The sequence below is a fragment of the Brachyhypopomus gauderio genome, chromosome 13, assembly GCF_052324685.1.
Source record: "Brachyhypopomus gauderio isolate BG-103 chromosome 13, BGAUD_0.2, whole genome shotgun sequence".
Lineage (NCBI taxonomy): Eukaryota > Metazoa > Chordata > Actinopteri > Gymnotiformes > Hypopomidae > Brachyhypopomus > Brachyhypopomus gauderio.
The window spans coordinates 14,631,303-14,653,850 of record NC_135223.1 but is presented as its reverse complement, the minus strand read 5'-3'; the positions used below and the strand labels follow the sequence as shown (position 1 = coordinate 14,653,850).

Below are 22,548 nucleotides of genomic sequence, written 5' to 3'. Positions count from 1 at the left end.
TGACAGGAAGCATAGCTGCTTATACTTACACCATTTATCTGTCTGCTGAATGGTCAGATGTGTTATGTAAAATTTGCTGCTATGCAAATAACACATGGCTGTGATGAGTCCAGTCACAGAGAAAACAATCTCTTTATTTATCTATAAGTTTCATTGTAAGACTTAAATAGTGCAGAGCTACAAACTGAAGCGGTTGAGAATGAATGGATGGACAGGTGGACAGATGGACGGATGGGTGGGTGGACGGATGGAGGGGTGGGTGGGTTTACGGGTGGACGAGTGGACTTATCCATGAATGAGACACCTCTCTGGCCCTGGGCAGAACCAAAAGTGACCAAACTTTGCTAACAGGGTTATTTTCAGACATGATTCACATTCGCTCCCTGTGGACTGTGTTGAACGTTTTGTGCTAAATGGCAAAGAGCCCTTATATGGGCATGCTGCCATGGCTGTGTGCTGCTGTTCGGTGGCCTTAATTAAGGCCCTGCCTTATTGTGCATGCATGAGCTTGAGGAGTGCGTACATACATAGGTGACGTTCAGAATGAGAAGCGTTTAGCCAAGAACCCGGTGACCGTTCCGAGCACAACTCATTACGCACTACCTCCGGGTGACCTTTCAGCCCATCCGCGACCTGCTATTGTACGGTGAGTTCATCCCACACACACACACTCACACTCACTCACACACTCATCTTTTATCCCCAGTGTCAGGATGTAATTTGTGGCTTGAGCACATTTTGCCTGGCTCTTTTGTAGAGAGTACCGCAAACCTGCTGCGTCACAGTGCCCCGGGCAGCCCGCACGCACCTGCTAATTAGCTAATTAACTGGAGAGTGGCTCTTGTCAGACCCCCCCCCCCCTCCCCGGGCAGACTGGCAACTGTGGTGGGGGGTCGCGGGCGGTGTTCAGTGGGGAGATGTAGAGACGGAGGAGAGTGATGACCAGGGTGACCAAGTGCAACAGCTGCCCACTGTACACAAATTGCAGCACACGCACACACACGTGTCCATTGGTGAGGCACGTGAATGGCTGTGCCAAGCGCACACGTGCACATGAGAAGCCAAAGGTGGAATGTCACAATAAAACACAGAAAGTGAGAGGGAGAGAGACAGGAGGAAAGACATAAAAAGAACACCTTGATGTGACTGAAGGGGAGTTTAACATTACAAAGGAAGGGAGATGAAAAAATGGGGCCTGGGGCTGATTGACTCGCTGTGGGGATGTGCAGAGGGAGCTCTGAGTCATAGCGTACTGCCTGAACCCCCCCCCCCCCATACACCTAACATGAGACCGCATGAAGAAACATTGAAAGTGAAGATGGCAACGTTAAAGAATTGATTGACTTTGCTTATTAGCTTTTTGATTACATGTGGACACACTTGTGTCTGTATGTGTTAGGACCCTATAAGTAATTAACATTTTCATTAAGATTATGCTCATTTGTCTCATTTCACCTTTAATTAAAAATTATTGCCTACAATCTGAAAGCCACAGACATCCCCAGATGCTGTATTTGTGGTGATGATTCTAAACCATGCCGGTTTCAAACATACCCATGTTGCCATGTGGCACAGATAAACTATTGTTATTATTATTATTATTATTATTATTATTATTAGTATTACAGTCAGTCCCCGCTTAATGATGGTGTTAGAGACTGAAAAGTCCGTCATAATGCAGTTTTCGTCGTTAAGCGTGACCCTAGATTTAGATACGCTTTGATCATAAATACAGTATAGAAAAAAACTAACAATGTTCTCGGGCGTACAGCGTGAGAAAGAGTGATCGCGTTGCGGTGGGCTGCGGTGGAGGCTGCGCTGCCTCAGTGTATCGTACACAACACTCCACTACACTCCACTACACTCCACTACACTCCACAACACTCCACAGCACTCCACTACACTCCACTGTGCTGCCACTGTTCCTCCGCGCACCGCGCGGAAAAAAAAAAAGTGGATTGTAACTCCGGTCCATCGTTAACCAGACCCGTCGTTAAGCGGAGACTCACTGTATTATAATTGTTATTATTGTCCTCAATACCAAATTATTTCCCCATAGCATCACTCTCATACAGAGTCATCTTCATCTCTTCTTTCAAATAAATATTTCTTTGCCTACCCCACAGAACACACCTTTTCTGTGTTTCAATCTGTTCGGCAGTTGTTCTTCATTCTTCAACATCATCTTCAATCATGCACTATTGTGATCTTCCATGGTATCCCAGGTGGCTTTCTCTTCACAGTGTACCACCTAGCCTCGCATCTCTGATTGATGGGTGAGTGTAAGCCCCAGAGCTGGCCTGCTTTACTGCATGTCAGCATCCCTATGGTCTTCATGGGGAGAGACGACTGTAGCAGCCTGCAAACCTATCTGGTCTTCACGTGGAGAGACAACTATAGCAGACTGCAAACATCTCTGGTCCTCACATGGAGAGATGACTGTAACAGACTGCAGACGTCTCTGGTCTTCACATGGAGAGACGACTCTAGCAGACTGCAGACGTCTGTGGTCCTCACGTGAAGAGACTGTAGCAGAATGCAGACATCTCTGTCCTCACGTGAAGAGACTGTAACAGACTGCAGGCGTCACGTGAAGAGACTAACAGACTGCAGGCGTCTCTGTCCTCACGTGAAGAGACTAACAGACTGCAAATGTCTCTTTCCTCACGTGAAGAGACTGTAACAGACTGCAGACGTCTCTGTCCTCACATGAAGAGACTAACAGACTGCAGGCGTCTCTGTCCTCACGTGAAGAGACTGTAACAGACTGCAGTCTCTTGTGCAGGAGTGAATGATGCAACCACACACAGCTGGACAAGACAGAGCTGAGCATCTGAATGACTTACAGGCCAATGAAATGATGCTAACCTGACATGAATGGACCATGTATAATGATCTCTGAACTACATGGTTCACCTAAAGGTGTTGTGAATAACTTCATGTTAATTTGGCCATTCTGCACCATGAACATCAGGGTCATTGTCTCATTTCAAAATCAGTGTACAGGAGTACAGAACCAAAACAACTGAGTACATACATCCTGTGTTGTTTATAAGACCTCTGTCATTGTACAGTTGCACAGGTGTTTTAAACAGTACGCCATACATTCTCTTCCCCCCCTCTCTCTCCCTCTCCCTCTCCCTCTCTCTCTCTCTCTCTCTCTCTCTCTCTCCCTCCCTCCCTCTCCCTCCCTCTCCATACCTGAGACATGAATTATGCAGTCATGGAGGGGCTTGCTGTCCCATGTCATGTCTTCTCTAAAGCGATGTTTTGCCCTGCTGAAACTCCCTTTCTCTGGTTCAGAAGTGCCATGTGTGTCACCTGGTTAAACAGAGCGACTGATGTGGAATTAAGCCTCTTTCTCTCTTTTCTCACATTTTCTCTAGTGAATCATGGCTACAAGAAAGCAAGGATTCAATCAGAGATTCATTTGCATTTTGGTAAATCCAAATGTGAACAATATATATATATATATATATATATATATATATATATATATATATATATATATATATATATATATATATATATATATAAACACTAGTTCACAGCACTGTAGTTCATAGATCGCACTATAGATTACACATGACACTTGAGTTCACAGAGAGCACTATAGTTTACACATAACACTAGAGTTTATTTATAACACTACAGCTCATAGATATCACTAAAAGTTACACAACACTACAGTGTATATATAACACTACAGTTCACAAATAGCGCTACAATTTACACATCACACTACAGCTCACATATAGGATAACGGCTCACAGCACTGCACTCGGGTACGCAGGACGGTTTTCTGCTAACCAGGTGTGTGTGCGGAAGTCAAGGTGTCAGGTACTGATCTATGTTATTCCTCTATCACGCATTGCCACCTGCGTGAACAGTGCAAACACACACGGACCCTCACACACAGCTGGGCTCCCCAGACGGGCCTCCCAAGACCTCCTTCCATCCCACTCAGCACTTGCAGCCCGTGCTTTATGGACGCCGTGCTAAACACCATCATGCGCAGTTTCCGGGACCTCAGCGTCTCCGTTTCCTTATGTGAGCCCCAGGAGACGTGGACGCTGAGGTCAGTCCAAAGCGTGCCCGGTTCTCATTAGCCACCTGGACCTCCGGAAGCTGGGTCACACTCGCGATCCCGGGCCATGAGAAGAGGTTCTTCCACTGCTTTGTCAATGCTACCGTCAAGTGATAAAGTACAGATTTTGGTAAAAGGAAAGGATTCTTCAACCATTAGTTGCATTGCAACATCACATGTTTTTTATGAGTCTGGTATTCCAGTTGGCATTCATCTCCACCCAAACCACACTGGCAAAACAGCAAGTCCAACATTAAATAAAAGCATTATTGTGTTTCTAACTTTTTTCCCTTAGTAAGCCCAGTGAAGTGAACAGGTTAACCTCACGGCAATCCAGTTCCTTTGCACACTGAAATCAGGTCATCTTCTCTGCGCTGGAAAGGTCACATTGAGCTCGGAGGGTCAGAAACAATTTTTTTTTTGCTGTATATGCTATGCAACACACTCCTCCACCCCACACCCACCCACCACCCCCACCCTCAAACATATGGGCAGGTGGAGAAAATGAGTCATCCCAGGCAAGAACCAGGGCATGAAAGAGCACCTTATGAAAGCTTTGTGTAGGCTTTATGTGGGAAAGGCTTTTTATATTAAAACAATTATGTTCGAAATATGCATGCAATTTTCTGTCATTCCTTTAAGCTGAAAAGGTGAAGGGTCAAGTGGCAAAAAGCAGAAATAGAAAAGGACTGTGGAGGTCCCTCTGCCTGTGCGGGTCATGGGGGAACTGCATGACTGTTCTGTGTCTGGCCACACGTGACCTGTCATCCCCCCAGAATGAGCAGACAAGGGCATAACCGTAAGTGAGTTACAACTTGATTTTATTGTCCACTTCCTCACAATTCCCATTGCAGGTGTTGTGCTCCTGTGTATCACAGCCAATGGGCTTTCAGGCTTTCCTGGATACACATCTTTGGCAGGATACAGAAGTTGGTTTCCTCCAGGAATATATTGGTTCGCTTTCTTTCTCTCTTCCCCTGTGTGTGTGCGTGAGAGAGAGAGAGAGCGGGAGAATTCACCTCTGATACAGCTGACAGCTGACAAGTTCATGTTTTGTCTTGGTTTAGGCATGACCTACTGTTGAGAGCAGACCTAAAATGTACACCCACAGATCTGCGTCCTTTTCTTATATTACCTGTTTGTGGGTGTGGGTGTGTGTTTGAATGTTTTAAGAAAATAGATTTGGGGGGGGGGGACAGAGACTCGGGTCGAGAGGTCTGTCATTCCTCAAGTTCTACCGACAGACAAAGAGGGGGAGAGAGAGAAATGGCAGAAATAGAGAGGAAAAGAGAGGGTGCCTGAGAGAAAGCTTGTAAATCCTACAGACAGAGTGTGATAAATCTAGGCAACTTATATTTGTGGGTGAACACCATTCTAATAACAGCTTTTGCTGTGCCCCCATGTCTCTCAGCTCCTGTGCAAGGCATCTACACGAGCTCTCCTCTTCTGCAGGGCATCTACACGAGCTCTCCTCTTCTGCAGGGCATCTACACGAGCTCTCCTCTTCTGCAGGGCATCTGCACGAGCTCCCCTCTCCTGCAGGGCATCTGCACGAGCTCCCCTCTCCTGCAGGGCATCTGCACGAGCTCCCCTCTTCTGCAGGGCATCTGCACGAGCTCCCCTCTTCTGCAGGGCATCTACACGAGCTCTCCTCTCCTGCAGGGCATCTGCACGAGCTCCCCTCTTCTGCAGGGCATCTGCACGAGCTCCCCTCTTCTGCAGGGCATCTACACGAGCTCCCCTCTCCTGCAGGGCATCTACACGAGCTCTCCTCTTCTGCAGGGCATCTACACGAGCTCCCCTCTCCTGCAGGGCATCTGCACGAGCTCCCCTCTTCTGCAGGGCATCTACACGAGCTCCCCTCTCCTGCAGGGCAGGGCTGTATGTGGGGCTGGCGTTTCTCTCTGCATGCCTCTGCACAGGGGAGGGGAACTCCTCAGAGTCATCCTCCCCTAAGACTCAAACTGGGCTCGGTTGTAATGCTTACAATACTGAAGCATGATTTTCTGTGAAAAAAAAAAAACAACATTGTGACATTCCAAGTATTTAGACATGAACGGTGCTGGGAATCAATAAAACAGAATATGTTATGATCACAGTTCAGTGCACTTGGAACCGTCCTCTGTCTTGTGAGTGGTGTGGTGAGCCAACACCTCATCAATCAGCAAACGCAACAGTCAGTGTTGTTTGACAGTGGCCCTACCAAAACACACACACACACAACATTCATCTGGTAATTACTAATGAGTCCAGTAAACACTCTGTTTGTCCACCGGCAGCTCCATTCAGAAGAGTGATTCTCCTGTGGGGTCCCCACTTACCCAAACCCTTGAGCAGTTACAAAGCAGCGTACAGTCTGACATGTTGGCGGCCCACACTCCCACAATGCCGAGGTGTGAAGGCTCAGTTGGCAGAAGCCGTATTCTCCTACATTTATGGACCCAGCAGTTTGTATACTGGAGAGAGCCTTCGTCCCTCAGGTGAACCCGTTTCGCCTGTTATTTAATGCAGCGTTAAAGTCATCGTTACCTTCTTTTTTCCCCTCTCATGGAGCCCAAGCAGGTTTCCCAGAAAACATCCCCTTCAGCCAGCGTGAGCTGGCACTGCACGATGGCCTGCGGAGTTTGGTCATGTAAGCGAGCCAAATGTGAGCGTGCGTCTAAGTGCTTTTATGTGTTAGTATTAGGTTCATATCTGAAGTGATTGAGCACAGAGCCGTGGAAAGTGAGGTCAAAGTGGAAGGAGAATGTTTGAATGTTTCGGAGTTGATGATCTCAAAATAGAATCATTACTCAAGGTGTTTAAAGTCGGTGACTGTAGTGTAAAACAAAATAAATGAATGGAGGTCTATTCAAATCTTTTCTTGCTTATGGTTTTGCGATTTTGATGCCAACACAAGTGACTTGAATGCAATTCCAGAATAAGTTCACACTGCTGTATTGAATTTTCCCGCTCTGCTTTAAATGAATCGGAATATTGTATGACCTTTGCATATTACCACTTCATAGAGAACAGTTACTTTGCATTCACACTATACACTTTAGACCAGACTGGATTTCATGCAGTTTTCTTTCTCTCAATCTGCTCCACATGTGACACCACAAGATCTTTTTTTCCTCCTAAAAATTGTTGATGTTTGTCTGTTGGTTTGAGAACGCAGCATTTCAGGAAGTCATTTAGCTCTAACGGGACCTGAGGGCTCCAGTTTGCTGCATCTGTGTGAAGTAGCCCTGATCACAGAAGCTCCGGTTGTAAGTGGGCCAAACTCAGATCCCTCTTCATGAAGTCTAGACATCTTAAAGATGGGGGATTATGTATGTGAAGGTGGCCACAAGCAGCAGGAAACCTCAGCCTGTCATGCGATTCACATGTCCCTCTGCAGGAGAGCCAGAGGTGAAGAGAAGGACACAGTCCTCCAAGCCCCCGACCCCCGACCCCTGCCCACGTCTCCTCTTCCTAACGTCTGTCTGGATGTCTAGCCAGTCACTATAAGCTCGTTTGTTTTGAGCATTTCAGCTATTTTGATAAGAAGGAATCCTAACCCTGAGCCGTACCCTGACCCGTACCCTGACCCCGACCCCGACCTTGGCATCATTGTCAAATATAAATTAAACATAAAAATGTCCTTTGGCAGTCCTGATGAGTCAGCTCTCATGGGCCAGTCAGTGCTGACGGGTCTGTGCTGACAGGTCTGTGCTGACGGGTCTGTGCTGACGGGCCAGCCAACCGAGCCGTCAGTCTGAGCAGACTGAGCTTCCGCCCTCTGAGCACCCATGACTACACAGCAAGGTCTGCACACAGAGGTAGTGGATGTATTGGAGGTTCTGGGCGTTTGTTTTTGGCTAGACGTTCCTGTCTCAATGTGGCCCTTATTAAAGGGATCTCTGTAAACAACAGATGTATTGTTCTGTCTAAGAGTGGTGTAATAGTGTAAACAGTGAACTCCCAGAGCTACCCGTCTCCAAGCTGGAACCAGTCGCCTGAAGTTGTTTTAATCCAATGACTAGGGTCTAACCCTAGAGTCAGAGGAGGTTCCATGCCTAGTTCTGACACCAAACATACAGAGAGAGAGAGAGAAAGGGAAAAGCGACAGAGAAAGAGAGCTAGAATGCATGCTTTAAGGTTAGAATGCTGTCTGTTTAATATCTAAGTGTATTAATGTCTTGGTCACATTATTATTACTTGATTATCTTGTTCAGTTAAATCTAAAATATTTACTTATATAGTCATAGGGAAGTTATGCCTATTGGTCTGAAGGTGTATAATAACCACTAAACATGTGCAGAAATTAAATGACACAGGAAAACATTACAATTACAGTTTACATTACAATAAATAATGTAAATGGTAAATGTACATTACAATAAATAAAGATAATATATATACAGTCCTGCAGGATGGCAAAGTCAGGAGAGTGATTGGATGACAACATTTACAAACAGGCTCTGGTGGTACTGGGATGAGGTTCACAGTCCACTGATTGAGTGCAGACGGGATCAGCAGCTTGGCAGGTTCAGGTGTGACCACAGGAGCCTGGTCACATGGACCCTGGTACCACAGGAGCATGGTCTCATGGACCCTGGTACCACAGGAGCCTGGTCACGTGGACCCTGGTACCACAGGAGCCTGGTCACGTGGACCCTGGTACCGCAGGAGCCTGGTCACGTGGACCCTGGTACCGCAGTAGCCTGGTCACTTGGACCCTGGTACCACAGGAGCCTGGTCACATGGACCCTGGTACCACAGGAGCCTGGTCACATGGACCCTGGTACCGCAGGAGCCTGGTCACGTGGACCCTGGTACCGCAGGAGCCTGGTCACGTGGACCCTGGTACCGCAGGACCCTGGTCACGTGGACCCTGGTACCACAGTAGCCTGGTCACGTGGACCCTGGTACCACAGGAGCCTGGTCACGTGGACCCTGGTACCACAGTAGCCTGGTCACATGGACTGACCAGAATATACTGCAGAATAAGGCTGTCATTCAGGTCGTAGAATATACTGCAGAATAAGGCTGTCATTCAGGTCGTAGCATCAATTCATACAGCACTTCAGAGCAACATATATATTTATCTGCATAACCATCTGTGTCCTTCCTGAAAAATGATCCTACGGCCGTGGTGTTAGTTCCATACTCTACCTGCAAAAACAGGTGAGCGTGACATCAATAGCAATAGCCAATGGCTTTGAGTTAATTTCCCTGTTGTTTTATGATCAAGGTTGAACGACCATAGTTAACATCATAGAATAGAATAGAATAGAATAGAATAGAATAGAATAGAATAGACGAACATAACGAACATGCAGAGCTTTTCAATACAGTGCACGCAGTTCTTTTATGAATTATAAAATTTGTTGAATGCATATGTTCATATGGATAGTAAAGAATCAACATGAATAAAAAATTTGCCTTACAAATCAAATTTTGTGCCACATAACACATAATAATAGCAGTCCTCTATGGGCGATTTCCAATGACCTTTCCTGACACATGCCGTATCCCACATGTTTTTTCTCACGTGTGTCGTGCCGTGGTGACCACTCCCCTTGCTCTCTTCAGTACTGTCAGTTTGCTCTCTGCTGATCATCTGCAGAAGCTATTGAATGTCCTAGTGGACAGGCAGACATGACCCAGCCCTCTAAGGCAGTGCAGGCCACGTGCTGTTTTAATGAGGTGGCTTGTGGTGATCCAGCTCCAGAGGACGTGCTAGGTGATACACATTGTACAGAATTTGAAGTCATTCATGGTTTCTGCTTCCACATGCGGCCCCATTGATAAGAAGAGTCTGTCCCTTATCAATAATCGCCAAGTCGTCGTCTCCTTGGTCTTGGGTAATGCTGAAGCGCGTTATCCGTGCCTCGTCTCCCGGGTGCTTTGTCATCTCCGGCCCACGACCACCGTGCTGTCATCAGACGTGACGTTGTGTTTGTGATTTGCATCTATGTGGTCATGAGGAAAGCAGATTTCTAAGGTCACCTCAGTACCTGCAGTGCCTGCAGGCGGTGTGTGAGATCATCCAGATGATGTCATCTCTGCACACCTTGGCAGGTGTCTCGCTTGAGCCCGTCTGAAGGGAACAGGCACAGGCATGCAAGTGGGGGAGTGGGCCTGCATTCCGGACTCTTCCGTATTTGTTTGGGAAATTCCACCATGACAACACGAGTAAAGTGGACAAATGCCGTCATTCTAGCATGATCTGCTATGGAGATTCCCTTGGGAATGAATCACATGGGACTAATCTCCTGCAGACATGTTACCATGTTATGTCTCCCTTTAAAAGTCTTGATGTCCTCATCATAATTAATAGTGTGTGTCATGGGAACTGACTAAACAGAAAGGATGGGTGGTTCAGTCCAGCGAGAAATAGGACTCTCGTTCAGACACAAGGTGGCGCTCTCTTAGAGTCTTTAACTTGATCTGTAAGAGGCAGTAGTATGTTTCTGTGTGTGTGTGTGTGTGTGTGTGTGTGTGTGTGTGTGTGTGTGTGTGTGTGTGTGTGTGTGTGTGTGTGTGTTTGAGCTGGTTAAATCCAGTGTTTATACTTTTCCAGCTGTGTATGAATCCTACTATTTGGCAAACAGTATATCAGTATTTTATCTATATTGTTATTTGGTGGAGGTGGTTAAAGATTAATAACTCCACCAAAGTCTACTTGTCCAAATAATAATATTTCTTTTCCTTTTTGTTTTCTTAGTTTTAACTAATAATGTGCCACTCATAAGTGGAAAGTGTCATACTGATGTTTTCTACCAACAGAGTGCATGTATACGGCAGACATTCAGTGTGGATTCAGTCTTAAGTTTGTTTATATTTGCAAAGTCTATTTATTTCATCACTAGAAGATATCAGCCGTAACGAATGCCATCAGTCAAATACCATCAGTCAAATACCATCTCTTCTGCCTGTTAGTTCCACTTTAAGGAACATGTCCATTCAACACCCCTGTCTTCCGCAATTTTTAGAACTGATAAAGTCAATATAAGAGTGCTGAATAACAACCATTGCACAGGTTAGTGCAGGAGATACTCATTTCACCTTTTTTGGAAATGTGTATTTTTAACTTTCCCAGACAGTTAACAGGATGGGGTAAAAACTCATATCCCGTGGCCATGTGAGTCACACGCTCACAAACACACGTGATGCGTTGAAGCGTTGTGCACTCATCCCGATGACTTCCCTCGTCTGCTCCGGGTCTCCACCCACACAACCTCTTACACACACCTCTCGCTAACACACACCCATCCTCTTACACACACCTCTCGCTAACACACACCCATCTGCCATGACAAACACAGCCCTGATCGTCCTGACGGGCATGTGCGGCTCAGCCAGAGGGGCCGGTGAAGCGACCGGCCTGCACTCCGTCCCCGCTACCTTTTTTATTTCGTTTTATTTCATTTTATTTCATTGTTTGGTTACTGCCTTAGCAGTTAGAGATTAGGTGTAAGCATGCCAGTATTTAGTCACAGTAATACACAGTTTAAGATAGTATTACACAGACTGTGTGTGTGGTTCTTTTCCACCCTGTGGCATTGGGAAGTGGATACACTTGTCATTGCCTGAGACATTTTTAACATTTCAGAGATTTGTCCACTTATCCTTACACGCCTGCATGTTCCAGCTTGTGAGGGACAATTTCTACATAGTTGCCCAAAGCCCATTATCTATGTACCTGTACACTGTGTGTGATCTGTTTGTGTGCATCAGAGAGACAGCGAGAGGGAAAGAGACGTCGAAAGGAAAAAAGGAGAGATGGAGATAGAATAAAAATATTCTGTGTGTTTGCCTTTCATTGTTTTTAACTCTTCCTGTCTGCAAGCCAAACACCTTTTCTCCATTACCTTTGGAGCCTTCTGATCAGTCCTGTAGGTTCTGTAGTTAGAAGGGCTGTCGGAAATGAATCTGCAGTGTGCAGTGATCTCATTCAGAGTAAAAGAAATCACTCATACTTCGCTTGCTTACCGTTAAGTCAGGCACAACAGGCTGTCTACGTCATTCCGTTGCAGACCTGACCGCTTCTGATGTAAATGGCTCACGAGAAAGCATGCTTGCATCCAAAGCCCTTTGCCAACCACATCTGGTCTGCAGAATCCTTTCAACGGGGCTATTGTAAGTTTAATTAGGTGCAGGTATCAACCCACTCGTTGAGCTAAACATCTTGCCAGTAGAGATGGTTGATCTCTGCTGATGGAATATGGGTTGTACAATGTTGGAGATGAGAGCAACCCAGTAGCTGTCATCCTCTGCCATGCGGAGGATCTTTAGGATAGTTCTATGCACGGATGTGACACGTCTGTAATGTCACTGTTTCGGCTTCTATTCTTAGAGGTAGTTATTTCACATCACATTTGGTTTTCAGGTTGTGCAGAATCATGAGGTGCTGGGAGATTATGCAAATTTCGAGGTTATCGGGGTACTTGTCTGTCAGGGCAGGAAATACATGGTGAATATATATTTTACCCACTCGCTGTGTTCTCATATAACACAGTAATGGGTTGTCCTTTCCTTTTCTAGCTTGACACCTTCCACCATTCATTCGCCTGCTCTGAGCAACAGAGAGCTGCTGTGAGAGCTGTCTCGAGGAAATAATGCTCCGTCAAGAAAGACATTTGTCAGAGATGGATGGTTTAGAAATTCCTTTGTGGTCAACACAAGAAGAACCCAAGTGTTTCCCCTGCTTCTTTTAAACATAAATTAATCTGTCCTTCCTAATGCATACATCATTTTTGTATCTCACAGGATGATAAGTGCACTCAAATCCCACACGCAGGCCGTAACATCGCAATTCAATTTATTCAAGCCCAATAATTTTTTCTGCAGTTTTCTTTGATTACATTTTGGGAAGGCATGTTCTATGTTGCTGGGACAACAGGTAAATATTACTATAGTGATGAAGTTTAGCCATACCACCTTAACGGTGCTGTTAAAATAATTTCTGTTGGATTTCAGATAACCTCGTTGGCGGAGGAATAGCTCTTATGATGTCGCAAGATTGATGGGATTGTGTAACGCCCTGTTTTTCTTCTGTCGTGCTAAAACATTACCTTCACTAGACTGCTGCCAGGACAACCCTGGAATGCCCCGCTGTCGAGTAAATTAGCGAGTGTCTTTTGGAAGGCTCAGCGATTCTGTGAATGATTCTGTGAAGGATTCTGTGAATGATTCTGTGAAAGCTCTCTGTTTACAGCTGTGATATTGGGTGGGGCTCCGCATGGAATAGCATTTTTTTTCAAAGATTAGAGTGCCATCATTTCCTTTTCCGCAGGTTTGTCCTGGCCGTGCTCCTGGACTCTCGATTCAGGATGTGCGGGATATTGGATTCTGCAAAGCCACCATCCGTTGGTAGTGAAGGCTGCCAGAGGTTACGCAAGCGTGAGGTCTGCTGCTGTCATTTCCCTGGCTACCGGTCATACACATTCATGGACATTATTGACATACAACTACACATTAAGGTATGAAATATTTTCTTACTGGTTTATTTTGCCTGGAATTTTTTTCTTTGTTGCTTTCTTTCAGTCATTGTCGTCCATAGAGTTTACTGATGTTACTTTACTGAATATAGTCTCTGCGAGTCCAGAAATACTTTTGGGGGAAAAATGGCTGAAATCAGGTTTCAGATGACCCACTGCTTTGACAGTCTTTTATGCAAAGACCTGAAGTCGCAGACCTCAAATGGGTGTCATTAAACAGCGATTTCACAGTGTGTGAGCCCTTCCCTGCCTCCTTCATCCTCTCTGATCCACAGCTGCCCAGAACATGATACAGCAGCAGCTCCTAAACCTCTCCACCCCTCTCCACCCCTTTCTTCTGGGCTGTCTGAATCCTTTCACAGGCTCCACTGCTCCCACACAGGCTGCAGTCCTGACCGGCACCTCGCTGTGATAGAGGCCCATGGATGCTGGAGGGTCAGTCTGAGGGGTGCGGAGGGGAGGACAAGGTGGAGGAGGAGCACCCCAGCACCAATCAGAAGACACATTTCCACATTACCACTCTCTGAGGTGCAGGTACATCACTGTAATGGCATTCTGTGGCTCACCTGGTATAGCAGGTGGAGCGAGGTGCTAGCAACACCAAGGACAAGGCCAACTCCCACAGAGCACACACACCCTCTCACACTGCTAAATATGTAAATTGCTTAGTTTAAGAGTGCGTGTTTAATGCTGGAGATGTCTCTCTCTCTTTCTCTCCCGCTCTATCTCTCTCTCCTATCTATATCCATGCCTCTCTGACCTTCCAGTTTTTTCATGCTGTCTCACTTTCTCTAATTTTCCAGCTCACCGTGTGTCTTTCTATGCTGAGCTTTCAGGCGTTTGCTGTTTCTCATTTCTTTCTCATTTGCTCCCATTACTTTTGCCCTTCACATTCTCTCTCACTCTTTTCCATTTCCATCACTCGCTCCCTCTATTTTTAGTTAAATCCAAGCCTCGGTATTGCCACAGCGATGCTGATTCATCATCTCCATCTTGTAATGGCTTTCAGAAATACACTGTTTTGCTTCTCAAATAGATCAGAGAGTAAAATTCCAGCCCAGTGGGAGAAAAATAAGGAAGACATTTCTGAAGCATTTGTTACGATTAATTACCAAAACCAAAAGTCCTTCATTCTGTCAGCGTTCTTCCAAACAAAGACATATTTACATGATAAAGACATCCTCTTCTCTACCCCATGAATAATTCTAGAATTATTTGAGAAACCTAAACAAGGCTACGCAAAAAAAATGAGACACCGGAGGAGAGCTCTGCAGTCCTTCACTTCTTGAACGTCTTGAACAGATTTTATGGGTGGAAGCAGTTCATGTGAAGTATCCACCCTCTTCTAAAGAAGTCGTGTCCCCCCTACCCCCGCCTTCAGAATGAACATGCTTCAAGGCACTCCAGAACATACCGTTACATCATGGCCTAAATTGACTGAATTAGAGAATATTTTATTGCATACGTTCTGTGTTTCTGTTTTTGTTGTCTTGCCTCAGTGTAATGTGTGCTCAATAAACAAAGAAAAAGTTGTTATCTGAGAGAGAGAGAGTTGGAGAGCACTCTGAAGACGGCCTGGCTTCAGAGCTGAATGTGTGGAGCCCACGAGGTCACGCCAGAACGTGTCGATTTAAGAGGAAGCCGGTCAGGTCTCATTACAGAGACATGCTGCCAAGCAAGCACTCCTCTCCCACCGGCCTTCTGATGGCATTCCCAGAATCATCAAAAAACATTAAACATTGAGTTGCCACCCTTCTGGTTACTTTTCGGCACAGGTGTGTCTCCAACTTTCCAACATTATTACATTATTACGTTCATAGATGTCCCACCCCTTTTTTTCTACTGTTCATCCTCAAATAAAATGTGATTGAAATGTGATGGAGAAAGTGGTAGTTTGACCACTCATCCTCCTGTTGGGGAAGAACGCTTCCATTATTAGTGCCCAGATTGAAGCTCTTCCTGTCTTTGAACCACCAAGAGATCTTCCTGACTTCTCAAAAACACCAACATACACACACAACCAATAAATCCTTCTTCTGGGCTTAGTGTAGACTGTCGGCCTTTGTTTGAGAGATGGGTGTTGGTCGTGAGCTCACTTCACCACCCACCTGCAGCTTTCAGCAGGATCTCCGCCACACTTCTGTGGCCCCTCCTGGACCAGACGTTTAATTACAACATGGAAAGTTTGCACTGAGTCAGGCCTTCGCAAGAGAAGCGATTAATACCGCTGACGACGAGCAAACCGTACACCGACTCTACCACGTGAGTCTTTGGTGATGACAAATGCCTTAAAGTATTCTAAAACACAAGCTGCCCCTGCCTGGCCACCCATAGCAAGCGTCATGTCAGGTCTCACCAGTTTAGCAAGCTGGTGATCTGATACAGTGTGTTAGACAAGGGATGCAATGGAAGTCCCCAGGAGCAAAATTGAGAAAAACACTGGTCTAAAGACAAGTTGTATTGGACTCCTGCAAAAACAGCACTGGTTCTTTCACTTCTCCTTTACATAGAAGTCTCCATTTAAGCAGGATGGACTGTGTGATCTTTTAATATTTCTCAATAATTTCTGGGTGATTAGTAATCAATTCTGGGTGATTTGGGGAGGTAGCAAGCTTCAACGTAAATGAAAGCCTACGCAATAAAAATATATATATATATATATATATATATATATATTGTTTTATGTCAGTGTATTTGTCAGCATTAATTCATGTCAAAGGATAATGGCTGGCAAAAGACATCAGATTTCTTCACCTTATTGCCCCTCCTCTCGAAGCTAAACTAACTGTTGATTTATACTCTAGGTGGGCATTTGGCAGAGAAAAAAGAAACACATGAAAATAAAAAAATAAACCATCTGCTGGGAATCTAGCCAGGGGGTTGAATTTGGTCTGGCAGGTAATATATGACTCCAGGGTGCTTTGATTGTCAAGGTTTTGCTCAGATATTTAGCCGTGTCCACAATCCTTCTGTAATTCAAAGGGAATTTATGGCCTGTCCTGAATCCTAGCACTTTGCCATATGGCTGCAGGGGATGCTGGGAAGGACCGGTGCTCTGGTTGGGACTCCACCCTCTCATCGCTCTTCTGCCACTCATATTCAAATGAAGACTGTTGCTTTCGCTTTCAAGTGACGGGCCAAGCAGCCATTTTTTTGTGAGATGTTTCCAAGCTGGAAGACTCACAGGAACCAAAGCAATCCTGTAGATATGTGGAAGAGAGGAAGTCGCCTTTATGAGGCAGGAGGAAATTTCAGCATCAAGTGTTCCCTGAGGAGCATTTGTAAGCTTTACGTGTCCTTTACCTTGCTGTAAGTCACAATATATGGCATCTGTGTGCCGAACGTTCTGCAAAAGATAATCAATCTCCAATGGAGAATAATGGTGAAGTTTACGTATGTACAAGTGTGGTAAATCAGGCGGGAAACTCATTCCCAAAATTGATTTTCCATTGTTCAGAACTAATTGCATGCAGTGCATTCTGTTTCACCTACGGTCACCAACAGTGTTCCCATAAGGTAGTTGGAAACACTGTGTGGACCTCATTTGATTTCACTCATTTTCATTTGACATTTTAATCGTAATTAGTGAAAGCTACACAATAGAGTGGGTGGCATATAATAACTCCAGGGAAAATTATGCTATAGTGGGCACTAAATGTCATGCCTAATCCTGCTCAGGTCAGGAAAGTGGAATTCCATTAAAGAATTTCCATTAAAATAGTCCATGTTGACGTTAATGGTGACAGGTGTCCCAGCTGCCATTCCACAAGGTGTTGAAGAGAAACAAGCCTCATTTGTACCATTTGACGTCAGCCTGGGCTCCAGTTCCAATTCACAGCTGCTTGAGACGCGTCCAATTTGGCCTACGGAGCATCCAAGCTCCATTCAAAGAGAAGAAAAAAATACTCGCAGCTGATGAATAATGGAATGAATTGTGCTCATCAACATGCTAACGATCAGGTCCCATTCACTCCCTCCCACCCCCCTGCACCTATTAGAAAAATCCTATTAACCAATCAATCTGTGCTTCACACAGTGCCCTGTGGTGACTCACAACCTCCAGAATGCAGTATTAGCATCTCTGATATAGCAGAGAACACCGTGCTATGGCAAAGAAGGCATCTCACGTTTGAGAAAGGCTATTGTGGATTCATGTTTCAAAAAACTCATGTGCGTCATTTCATTCACAATTTTTAGATAGGATATTACTCCTCTCCATTATACAAACTGAAACACTTCATCCAGCTCTTGCCAGTATAGTTGCAAAAGGCATTCCTTATTCCCATAGCTGTGTGTGTGTGTGTGTGTGTGTGTGTGTGTGTGTGTGTGTGTGTGTGTGTGTGTGTGTGTGTGTGTGTGCGCGCACGTGTGTGTGTGTGTGTGTGCGTGCGTGTGTGTTTGTGCGTGTGTGTGCGCATATGCGTGTGTGTGTGCACATGTGTGTTTGTGTGTGTGTGTGTGTAAAAAATCTTCTTACTTCCAGTATTCCTTCTAGTATTCTTGTGGGTTCATGTGTGTCTTTATAATAATGATGTATGCTTCTTCATGAAACATAGTGGTAATGGCCCAGACCAGTACATGCATACATATCACTTTTAACTGGCCGGGGTGGTTGTTTAAAAGTGTAGGTCATTCCAAGCTCTTTCCTTCATAATCCCTGTAATGAATCATATGTGGTGATTATCTAGTGCTCATCAGTCCTTCAGAATAGACACTTGAATCAAAATATTCGCAGGATTAGGATTTTTATGAGAGAGGTTTACATGCCGTTTGGCTGCTCTAGCATTGGATCATCGACACAGGCAAAAATATTCCCATGATCCTCCATGGTGGAATGCAGGAACGTGCACCAGGGCCAGGGCCTGATTCCTCCATCGGGTTGGAGCCAGCAGGGGAAGAACGCCAGACCCGAGGCTGAACTCAAACCCGAAAGAAGGGCAGGACCATGAAAGCTGAACGCCACATCTGTCAGCAGATCACTGCCTTTTCAGCCTCTCCCTCTCTGTCTGTCTGTCTCTCTCTCTCTCCCTCTGTCTGTCTCTCTCTCTCTCTCCCTCTGTCTGTCTCTCTCTCTCTCCCTCCCTCTGTCTGTCTCTCTCTCTCTCTCCCTCTGTCTGTCTCTCTCTCCCTCTGTCTGTCTCTCTCTGTCTCTCTCTCTGCCCACCCCCACCCCCACCTCTCTACCTTTAGGAGGCAGTAACTGTTCTGAGTTGTTCTGTCTCTTCGACAGATGTTCTTTCTGGAGTGGTCAGCGTTGAGTGTCCAGCTCTTCGGAGTCCATAAACGATTCCCCACGTCTCAGCATGGTATTAACATCTCGGTGGGAAAAAGATGCTTATACAGTTAACCTTGGGTCTGGAGATTAGTCTCACAGGTGTCAGGTGACCATCTTCGGTTGTTCACACTGTCCCCCCCTCTACCGCTGCACATTTACACCTGCCCGGGACAGAGCACCCCAGCCGTAAGAGGCCCCCGTGCAGCGACGCACACGCCTGCTCAAGCATTCTAGATTTATGGTGTGTCAGGACAACACAAACATTCACAAGCACCAAATCTGTCTCGCCCCTGGCAATCCTGTCTCTTCTTCACCCATCTTCCATCCGTCCTATCACTCTGTCTTTTCACACAGTTATTCATCCACTCTCCCCGGCGCTGTGTTTTGAGGCCGACTCATTCAAACCCAAACAAAGCCTGGCAGTGCCACTCAGGGTTATGTTTATCATATCACTCCAGTGTTTCCAGCTCACATGTCAAATTGGAGCAACATTACTTTACCTCGCTCACAGCGCCTGGCTCGAGGGCTCCAGCGTGTGCCAGCCAGCTCCACCAGATCCGCCACGCTTGCACAAGCACTATTTGTTTTATGATTCGGAAAACAACCGCGGCTGTTTTACAATCTGTTCTGGCGGGGCACACGTGTGCTTTCCTATGAAAAGCTAAACTCTTTGCTTTGAGCACCTTTTAGACAGAACAAAGAGTGAGTCGTGTGCCTGCCCATAGTGCTGGGAACACTGCCCGCAGTGGTGCTTCTGGGAGGGTCATAAAAGGCACGCAGTTGACCATTATTTTTCTGAAATAATTTCTTCAGATTATGTTATAATTTCTTCAGATTGTGTTATAAATTCTTCAGATTATGTTATAATTTCCTAAAACCTAGTTTTCACATGTCTGGTCTAAATTTTACCTTCACATGGATTCTCCATTGTAAATCCTTGATATTCTGGAGTAAATTTTATCAACATTTTGAAAATGGTCCAGATGAGTTTTATTCTCCTTAAACCTTCCAGGAGTTCTGCACTCATTCTACATATTGTATGTGTTCTTGGTCAGTTGATACCAAATCCCTATGGCACATCAAGAGTTAGATGTTCTCAAGAGAATGTTAGATTCAACCAAACAGCCATTTGTAAACTTATAGGAACTATTGGATATGAAGGACCCTTTTTTAGCAGTGCTGTCTCCCACCATATTCCCCTCTGCTGTCTGCAGACCGTACCCCACTTGTAGGGTGGGTGCAATGCATAAACTGCATCTCAGACACTGGAGTATTGTGCAGACTGAATTTATATGGACAATAACACTTCTTTGCTTTAAAGGTTATGCCTTATTGAGACTATAATCTCATTAGTAAGCCTCATTGTTAGCTGACCAGGAAATGAGCAGGTCGTAGTCCAGGGGCCAGTGATGTTGCAGCACATGTCAGCGATCAGGTCATTGATTGAATTAAATGTGATTCTGTGAAGTTCAGAATTAGGGACTAGGAACTAGAATTAGGGATTAGCAGAATTAGGGACTAGGAATAGGGACTAGGAAGACTTCTATTTGTATGTTTGTAAGAATCACTTTTCTCTGTTGCATATAGCTTTTGAATGGCTGGTCACTTAAGCCTTGATTGATGAAGTCTTCCACTTGGCACAAAGCAAGACATTAGTCCATATATCAGTTATAGTGTCTGTTTCTTCTATATGTTAAAGTAATAGCAGAGCCACATGCAGAACCCTTCAGCAGGAGAATAAATGTATTTTAGATTGAGTTTCTCAAGCAAAGTTTGCTCTGTGTGGGGAAGGAAGTGTTACAGGTATATGAAGTTTGTGTTGGAAAGGGTAACCATGGAAACCCATAATGTCTGTGGAGAGGAGTTCTCCACTTTAATTTTCAAATATCAGGGTGAATGAGTAGGTATAAAGTGAATATTCTCTCTTTCTCTTTCTCTCTCTCTCTCTTTCTCCCTTTCCCTCTCCCTCTCTCTTTCTGACTCTGACAAATAAATATCGCAGTAAAAACCCTGCATTGAAAACACATTTTTCCATGTTTTGTTCTTAAAAGCAGTAGATGATATTTGGGAAGAACCTTGCACGTATGAATTATGAACACAGTTTAGTACTCATGCTCTAAACATTTTGGCAAGAGACATTCAGCAACCTTGACATAGCTCTCTCTCTCTCTCTCTCTCTCTCTCTCTCTCTCTCCCTCTCTCTCTCTCTCTCCCTCCCCTCTCTCTCTTTCTTCTGCCTTCACACTGGTGTTTCCCAAGAAGCCAGTGAAGATGTATCACACATCCAGGGTCAGGCGCTGACGTTCCACTGTTGTTGAGTCTCTCTCTCAAGACTTGGCTGCTGCCAACTATATCGGGTCCACCTGATAGCAGCACGTCCGGCTCAGACATAGAGGCCAAGTGTGTGTGTGTGTGTGTGTGTGTGTGTGTGTGTGTGTGTGTGTGTGTGTGTGTGCTATTGCATGTGCGTTTGCTTGTGTATGCGTGCATGTGTGCGTGTGCACATGTTGTGTGTGTGTGTGTCTGTGTGTGCGTGTGTGCATATATATATATGTGTGTGTGTGTGTGTGTGTGTGTGTGTGTGTGTGTGCGCGTGTGCGTGTGTCCGGCTGTCCCGTAGTCCATGGAAAGAGAGAGTGAGAGTGAGAGAGAGAGAGAGAGAGAGAGAGAGAGAGAGAGATGCGGGCTCAAAGAGTGTTATAATAATGGAAGCACTTGACAGCAGTTTTATCTTTCTTAATGACAAGATTGAAACTTTAAAGTGGGGTTTCATTGAATCAAAGCATTTTCTAATGAGTTGAAGTAGGACAGCGTTCCTCGGCCATGCTGCAGTAGGACATTTGATGCAGAAAACCCTTAAGAGTGCAAATGCGGTCCAAGCAGAGGTCAAGAGCCCCTCCAGGGTGACCCGAAAGGGCAATGCCATCTGCCACTGCTGTTGTTTAAGAAGTCATTAGTAGGGATGAGGTGTGTCATTTTTGTGGGTTGAACTGAACTGCACCTAAAGCTGATTGGCTGCTTGGTCTTTTCCTTTAAACTTTAAACTTTCCTTTTTAAGGCCACTTTCAGGCCATTTTGACTGTTTTTCCTAAAACAGTAACCAAAATCTTCTAGGTTCTACAGACCTTCATTGTGGTCATGATTTCTTAAACTTTGCATCCTTTTGCATGGTAAGTCAAGTTTGTATTGAGGCATACAACTGTTCAATAAACATAAATAAAAATTCTGAGCTGGTTTTGGATATGAATGTCTCAAGATCACATTACATGTATGGGTCAAATCCTCTCAGTTACACACCTCTCCCACATGGGGAGCTCAATTCCACTCTGCAGATCAAGATCAAAAGAAATAATTTATTCTCTGTGTCTACTGGCTCTGTGGGAACCTATGTTTTTGGTACATTTCTATATTCTAAGGAACATGACAAAGTTTTCTAAGATATCTATAAAAACATGAAGGAAGATCACTCAATTTTGAGTTTCTGGGATCTGCAGGAAAAGCATTACAAAGCACTACATTATTCAGCAATTGCATTGAGTTGGTGTGACTGCTAATAATGTGAGTGTGATGCTGGGATTGTGGTGGTTGAGGTTTATAGCAGCGTTATAGGTTCGGGTTTTATGGGTTTTGTAAACTGAGGGCTTTGGAGTAGAAGTTGGTGTTTGGGGTTGAGGTGTACGGAGTTAGAAATTTGGCGTGGATGTGAATGGATTTGG

General features: G+C 45.1%; 1 long non-coding RNA gene across 1 annotated transcript; it reads left to right on the top strand.

The window, feature by feature from the left end:
* Positions 1-4,403: 4,403 nt before the first annotated feature.
* LOC143474434 (uncharacterized) lies at positions 4,404-5,656 on the top strand. The gene is made up of 3 exons (XR_013120771.1): positions 4,404-4,488; positions 4,730-4,886; positions 5,499-5,656. It is a non-coding gene; the product is annotated as an uncharacterized LOC143474434 (long non-coding RNA).
* Positions 5,657-22,548: the final 16,892 nt, after the last annotated feature.